The 6,333-nt window shown below is 43.3% G+C and overlaps 1 long non-coding RNA gene across 1 annotated transcript; it reads left to right on the forward strand.

Moving 5' to 3' along the window:
• The first annotated feature begins 93 nt into the window (after positions 1–93).
• Positions 94–4,846, forward strand: LOC123030045. The gene is made up of 2 exons (XR_006416029.1): positions 94–865; positions 4,204–4,846. It is a non-coding gene; the product is annotated as an uncharacterized LOC123030045 (long non-coding RNA).
• The last annotated feature ends 1,487 nt before the right edge of the window (positions 4,847–6,333 follow it).

Here is a 6,333-nt window from a genome sequence, read left to right on the forward strand (position 1 = left end):
AGCTGAGCTCCTGGAAAGAGCACGGGAGGCAGGCGGGGAGGGGAGGGGAGGAGAGGAGAGCAGGACGGCTGCGACCCGGCTCTTCACGTGCGCTTGGGAGGCAGCTCCCGGAGCTCAGCCGCTCCAGCATCTGAGTACTTGCAGCTGGAGGAGGAGGCGGTTCATCAAAATCCTGGGAGGCGAGAGCAGAAATGATCGGCAGGGCTAGAAGGGCAGGCGAGCGGGACAGCCTTCGGAGCCATCGGGCCGCCACTCTCTCCACAGTCTCTGCGGACCAGCAAGTAGTTTTATCACATCCAGGACTCGAGACTGATTCTGCGCGCGGTGAAGATGGAGCAGCCGAGAGGCTGGGAGAAAACCTGCATGTTCTAGGTGCTGCCACTTGTAGAAAGTGGACAGACAATGACCGATGAAGTTTGGGAAGTGCTCCTTCCCAAACCTATTTGTATTTCAAGTTCTGAGTTGACTTACTAAAATGCAGAGCAGGGAAAAGTACATCATGTTGTTCCTCTTGCCCCTAATTTTCACTACCGTGCAACATTTCCCAATCACCTGAACAAAACCCAGAACTTTTATCTCTCATTTAACTTACACCTTGGAAGGATAGCTTTAAGATCCATCAACCTCTGCCATATTTAATTCTCCTTCCCCTATCCGGATAGCAAATATTGTTTCTCCACTTTTCCTGTGTGTGCAATACCTTGGCCAGAATCGTGGAGGGAATCCATGGAAGAATCTGTGTTATGCTGAGAAGAATTCAGTGATTCATGACTGAAAGGGCTGAATACCAAACCCAAGCCCAATCATGTGGAAGCCAAGAAAACTCTATTATCCCATCATTCCAGAAAGAGCATTGGACATTAAGGTAAGCAGAGTACAATCCTGTAGAGGGCTATTCAGATGGAAGTTGCACTGCTTTCAGTGGCCCTTACTCCCAGGTAAATGTGCATTGGATTGCAGCCTAAGTCAAGAAATCTTTCTTATAAGAGATTTCCTAAAGGGAAATGAATCACTTTATCAGTATTGCAACATGCTGATTTACAATAAAAGAGGGCTTCTAGTAGCTGGGAATGATGCCCAGGAACCACCCTGAGAATTCCCACACTGAGACAACAAGCTAAATAGGAGCCACCAATATGATGCACCTGCAAAAAAGGCAAACACTATTTTGGGATGCATAAACAGAGGCATCACTTCCAGAAACAGAAGTGGTAATTTCCCTCTACTCTGCATCTGTCAGACCTCACCTGGAATAGAGTGTTCAGTTTTGGGCACCCAGGTTTAAAAAGAATGCTGCTAATCTGTAGACAGTTCTGAGGAGGGCAACAAGAATGATACAGGGCCTGGAAACTAAGTCTTATGATGAGAAGCTGAAAGAAGTGGGCCTGTTCTGCCTTGAGAAAATAAGACTATGAGGTGACATGATAGCACTCTACAGATACCACAGAGGCTGTCACAAAGAAGGAGGAGAACTATTCTTACTCATCCCAAATTGTAGAACAAAGAACAATGAACGTAAACTACAGTACACCAGGTGCAGGCTAGACACAAGGAAGAATTTCCTGACTGTGAGAGCAGTACAACAGTGGAACAAGCTCGCAAGAGAGTTTGTGTGCCCTTCTGCACTAAAGTCTTTCAAGAAGCAATTGGACTGTTATTTGACAGGGATGATGTAACTGCCATCCTGCACTAACAGGGACTGGACTCGATGGCCTTCTTGGCCCCTGCTGACCCATCTGTTCTATGATTCTGTGGTTCTGCTGGTCAGGAGCCACAAAGGGGCTTCAAGCAGCAGCAGCAGCGGTGGAATAGCCCAGCACCATGGGCCTGCTCTGCCCTCTTTCTCTGGACTCACTCCTGACCTGTTAGTTCCTGCACCTCTGCATGCCAACAGTAACAAGTAACAAGTTATTGATATCTTTGATTACTATCCCACCATCCCTCAGAAAGAGCCCAAGACAGCTAACAGTTGATAGAAAACACAAGATGCCTCATAAACAACATCAAACCCAAGACTCTAAAATCACAGAGAGTCAGAGACAATAAGACCATCAATATAATCAGTCAGTCAAAGTGCAATTGCACAAATCAACATCTTTAACCAGCACCTAAATGATAATAAAAAGGATACTAGACAGGCGTTCCAGAGCCAAGCTGCAGCCACAGAAAATGTGGTAGCCCCCCAGGCAACATTCCTCAAGGTCCCACGAGTAAAGTCGTTGCTGTTCCCCAACCAAACTCTCCTATGCACTCACCTCCATTTTCTAGAAATGCTGGTTTGGGGAGAAGCAGAAGTTGCTAAGATACTGGATTTCTGCTTGTACACGTACAAGAACTCTGATCATGGCCATTTGCTTGAAGGCTAAATGCCTGTATCAGTCTAGAAAGGAGGACTGGTAGTTACTGGGCAGATTAGTGTTTTGAGGTGAAGTGGGAATCACATGGCCACATAATTTGCCCGGTAGGCAAAATTATATTCTTATCAGGCAACTCATCTCAGTAGTGTAAGCCCAGTAGGCCATAAAACGTGTATGAGATCACCCAAATGGGCTCTGACTTCAATTTGGCACCAGAGGCAGGCAATCCAAATGGCATTCTTACTTTGCTTCACTTCAATGTCAACCAAGATCTGCTGCTGCTCAAGGCACCTGCCTCACAGTTGCTAATGGTAGGCTTGACCTGGCAGAACAGGAGGCAACTGTAGCAGGGAACAAAATTGGATCTCCCTCCTCTCCAAATTCTTACAGGAGGCAACTGGATAAAAATTCAGATTGGAACTGAAGGGGAGGAAGAGGTATTAAATCTTTCCTCACATGCTGCTTTCCAGAAGAAAATTGCTCCCCTTCCCAAACCTGCCAAAGTCTTCCCCTAAAAGTTTAGTTTAACTGTGTCAACTCGGCATAGTTGCCTGGGAGATTCTAGGAGTTACAGTGCAATAAATCTGAAAGTCAGCAAGTTGGGGAAGGCTGAGCTAAGGGAATAAAGTAGAACAGGTTGGCTTAGAATATAAACAGTGCCAACTTGTGGACAAACGGGGAACCAAATTATCTTGAAGGGATTTGAAAGGAATGTTTTGGTATATGTACTATGTGGATTTCCTACTCACCACCTCCCCCTGCACACACAGAGTACTCTTATAAATGTGTTGTTTTAATATGTTGCCCAATCCAATGGTTTCAGTTAAGGAAGGCTAGGTGGGGACTGCAGCCAAGAAATTAAAAGACGCTTGCTCCTGGGAGGAAAGCTATGGCAAATCTAGACAGCATACTAAAAAGCAGAGACATCACCCTGCCAACAAAAGTGCGTATAGTCAAGGCTATGGTTTTCCCAGTTGCAATGTACGGCTGTGAAAGCTGGACCATAAGGAAGGCTGAGCGCCGAAGAATTGAGGCCTTTGAATTGTGGTGCTGCAGGAGATTCCTGCAAGTCCCCTGGACTGCAAGACGATCAAACCAGTCAGTCAACCCTGACTGCTCTTTAGAAGGCCAGATACTGAAGATGAAACTCAAATACTTTGGCCACCTAATGAGAAGGAAGGGCTCCCTGGAGAAGAGCCTAATGCTGGGAACAATAGATGGCAAAAAAAGAAGGGGACAGCAGAGGATGAGGTGGCTAGATGGAGTCACTGAAAGCAGTTGGTGTGAGCTTAAGTGGACTCCGGGACAGGAAGGCCTGGAGGAATGTTGTCCATGGGGTTGTGATGGGTCGGACACGACTTCACGACTAACAACAACAACAACAATGGCAGTATTTGTAGGGAACCCCTGCAGTAATAGTCTGGTGCATGGTGCAGTGGAGCATTTCTTTGCAAGGGAGCTAGATTTAGCTGGAACATCAAAACTGCAAGTCTACTATTATAGAGAACCAAAACCAAACTGAAAATAAACACAAGGGAAGCACTGCAAAGAGGAAGGGGATCACCCAACATTCCAAAGTATTAAGAGGGAAACCAGATGCAGACTTTAATTTCTTTAATATAAAAAATAAAGAAAAGTGAGAGGTCAGTGTTTTTCCCAATGGATCAGTCCTAGGCTGTCTGTATGTTTTGAAGAATACCAAAATCAGTCAACCGGAAGGGGGTTTTAATGTATTAATTAATTAATTAAAAAGGCGAGATCTATCCTATCGTAATTTATCCTGACATATAATCAGTTAAGGGTGCAAACTCAGTGATTTATCCTTAATTATTTGTCTTCTTTTAAGAACATGAGAGTAACTCTGCTGGATCAGGCCAAGGGTCCATCTAGTCCAGTGTTCTGTTTACACAGCGTCACCCCCGCTGCTCACAGGAAAGCCACAAAAAGGAGATGAGTAGAGCAGCACCCTCATGCATACGGCAGTCGGGACTCTGTCCTGAACCTTCTACCAATTCATCAGATTATAATTTATTTGTCAAGAGCATAATCTTCTGTATGTTTAGACAGGAAAAAGTCTTACAACTCATATTCCAATGGAGCAACATGTCTGTTACCTGTGGATGACCTGAAGAGGAGAACCTCTTGTATTATATTCTAAACTGTTCTTTATATTGTAAACCTAGAGAAAATTTTTGACTCGTATGCTACCTGCTGTTAATGCTTACTCTGATTCTGAGAAATTATTGTTTTTCTTATCACGTGCTGATCCATATGTCTCTTATTGAGTTTCTCTTTTTGCTCTTGCAGCTAAAAAGATAAAAGCTGGGAGGCTTTAAAGGGGACACCATCATGAATTATGCCTGGTCCTTCTTTTAGTATTATGTTTTGATATACTTGATTTATGGTTTTATTTGTTAGTCTGATGTTTACCTTGTTATCTTGTAATGGCCCATGGCTAAATATAATAAACTTACTGACTCTGACTTTGATTCTGACTCTACAACTGCATAGGATTGTGGCTCAAATGACCCAGAAATGGAATCTTAAAACCGGAGGAAGTTGATCTTCTACCACCTGGAGATACGACTTTATTCTAGCCACTAGGTAATGCCATCCACTGTGGCTTCTAATGACTCTTTTAACCTAACATTAATCTCCAGTTTTGGCAGTGCACAGACTATTCTGTTGCCCTTCTGCTCTGTTTCATGCAGGGGACACATGAGTTGCGATCTGAGCTGAAGATAAATCCAACTAAAGGGTAGCTTTTATAGATTCAAAAATAAGAGGCAGCAGTCAGTGTTATTTGGCACAGCGGTCTCAGTGTTCTGAAAACATACTGCATCTAACAGGGGCTGATCCAATTACACCTGAAATCCTATACATACTTTTCTCAGAGCAAGCCTTATACAACTTAATGGAATTTATTTTGAGTAGACATGTATATGATGGTATTGTACAACTACCATATTCAACTCTGACAAACTGGCTTTGGGTACTAATACTATACCCAGCATTTTCTCTTCCTTCCCCACTTCTTGTTTGGTTAACATACCGCTAGATAAAGAATTCTGGAGAATGCAAAAACTTGCTTGCTAATTTCATGACACTTGAGTTAGTCCTAATAGTAGTATTATTTCTTTTATTAACTTTCGCCCTATACTGTCCAACAGCTGGAGCTCTTTAGACAGTTCAGAAAATGAAGGTAAAACCATGGAATACAAGAACAATAAAATGTAATGACCTGGTTGGTAGCTAATGGTGGCAAAACATGAGTTAATTAGCCATGATTTGTTGTGGTCCATGCCAGGATTGTGTCACCCCCATTTTGCATATATATAACCACCAATCAGACTTACTGTTGTTCCATGACATTCATACCTGGACATTATCACCTAATTGTGGATTAATTAACCCACAATTAGCCCATGATTTGTCACTGTCATGGGCAAATGGAGCTAATTTAAAGATGAATACACATTAAGGCAGCCTTGGAATAAAATCAAAGTAAAAACGAAAGGCAGATGATAACATCAACCAAGGATCTAAAAAGCACAAATGTGTTTTCAAAATTGAGGGCTTAAACATGAAAAAATATATGGAAGGAGATGCTTCACGTATGCCAACTCCAAGCCTTTTAAGGGTTAATACCATCACTTTGATTTGGGCCTAGGAATGGAGAGGCAGCCAGAGCACTAGTCTGCAATGATACCATCTTGTTCCAGTTAGCAATCTTGCTGCAATGTTTTGAATGAACTGAAGTTTTCATACCACTTTCAAAAGCAGTCCCACATATTATGCATTACAGGGATCCAGCAAGGAATGCAGATAATTGCAGCAAGGCTTTCTCTGTCATGATAAGGTAGCAGTTGAGATACCAGGCCAAGCTGATAAAAGGCATTCGGAGGCCATGCTGCTGGATCCTTGAGCCCTCTGAAAGCATAAAGCTGATGCTTTAGGGGGGATGCTGTGCTCTTTA

This window comes from Varanus komodoensis, unplaced genomic scaffold (assembly GCF_004798865.1).
Source record: "Varanus komodoensis strain SLA01 unplaced genomic scaffold, ASM479886v1 scaffold42, whole genome shotgun sequence".
Taxonomy (NCBI): domain Eukaryota; kingdom Metazoa; phylum Chordata; class Lepidosauria; order Squamata; family Varanidae; genus Varanus; species Varanus komodoensis.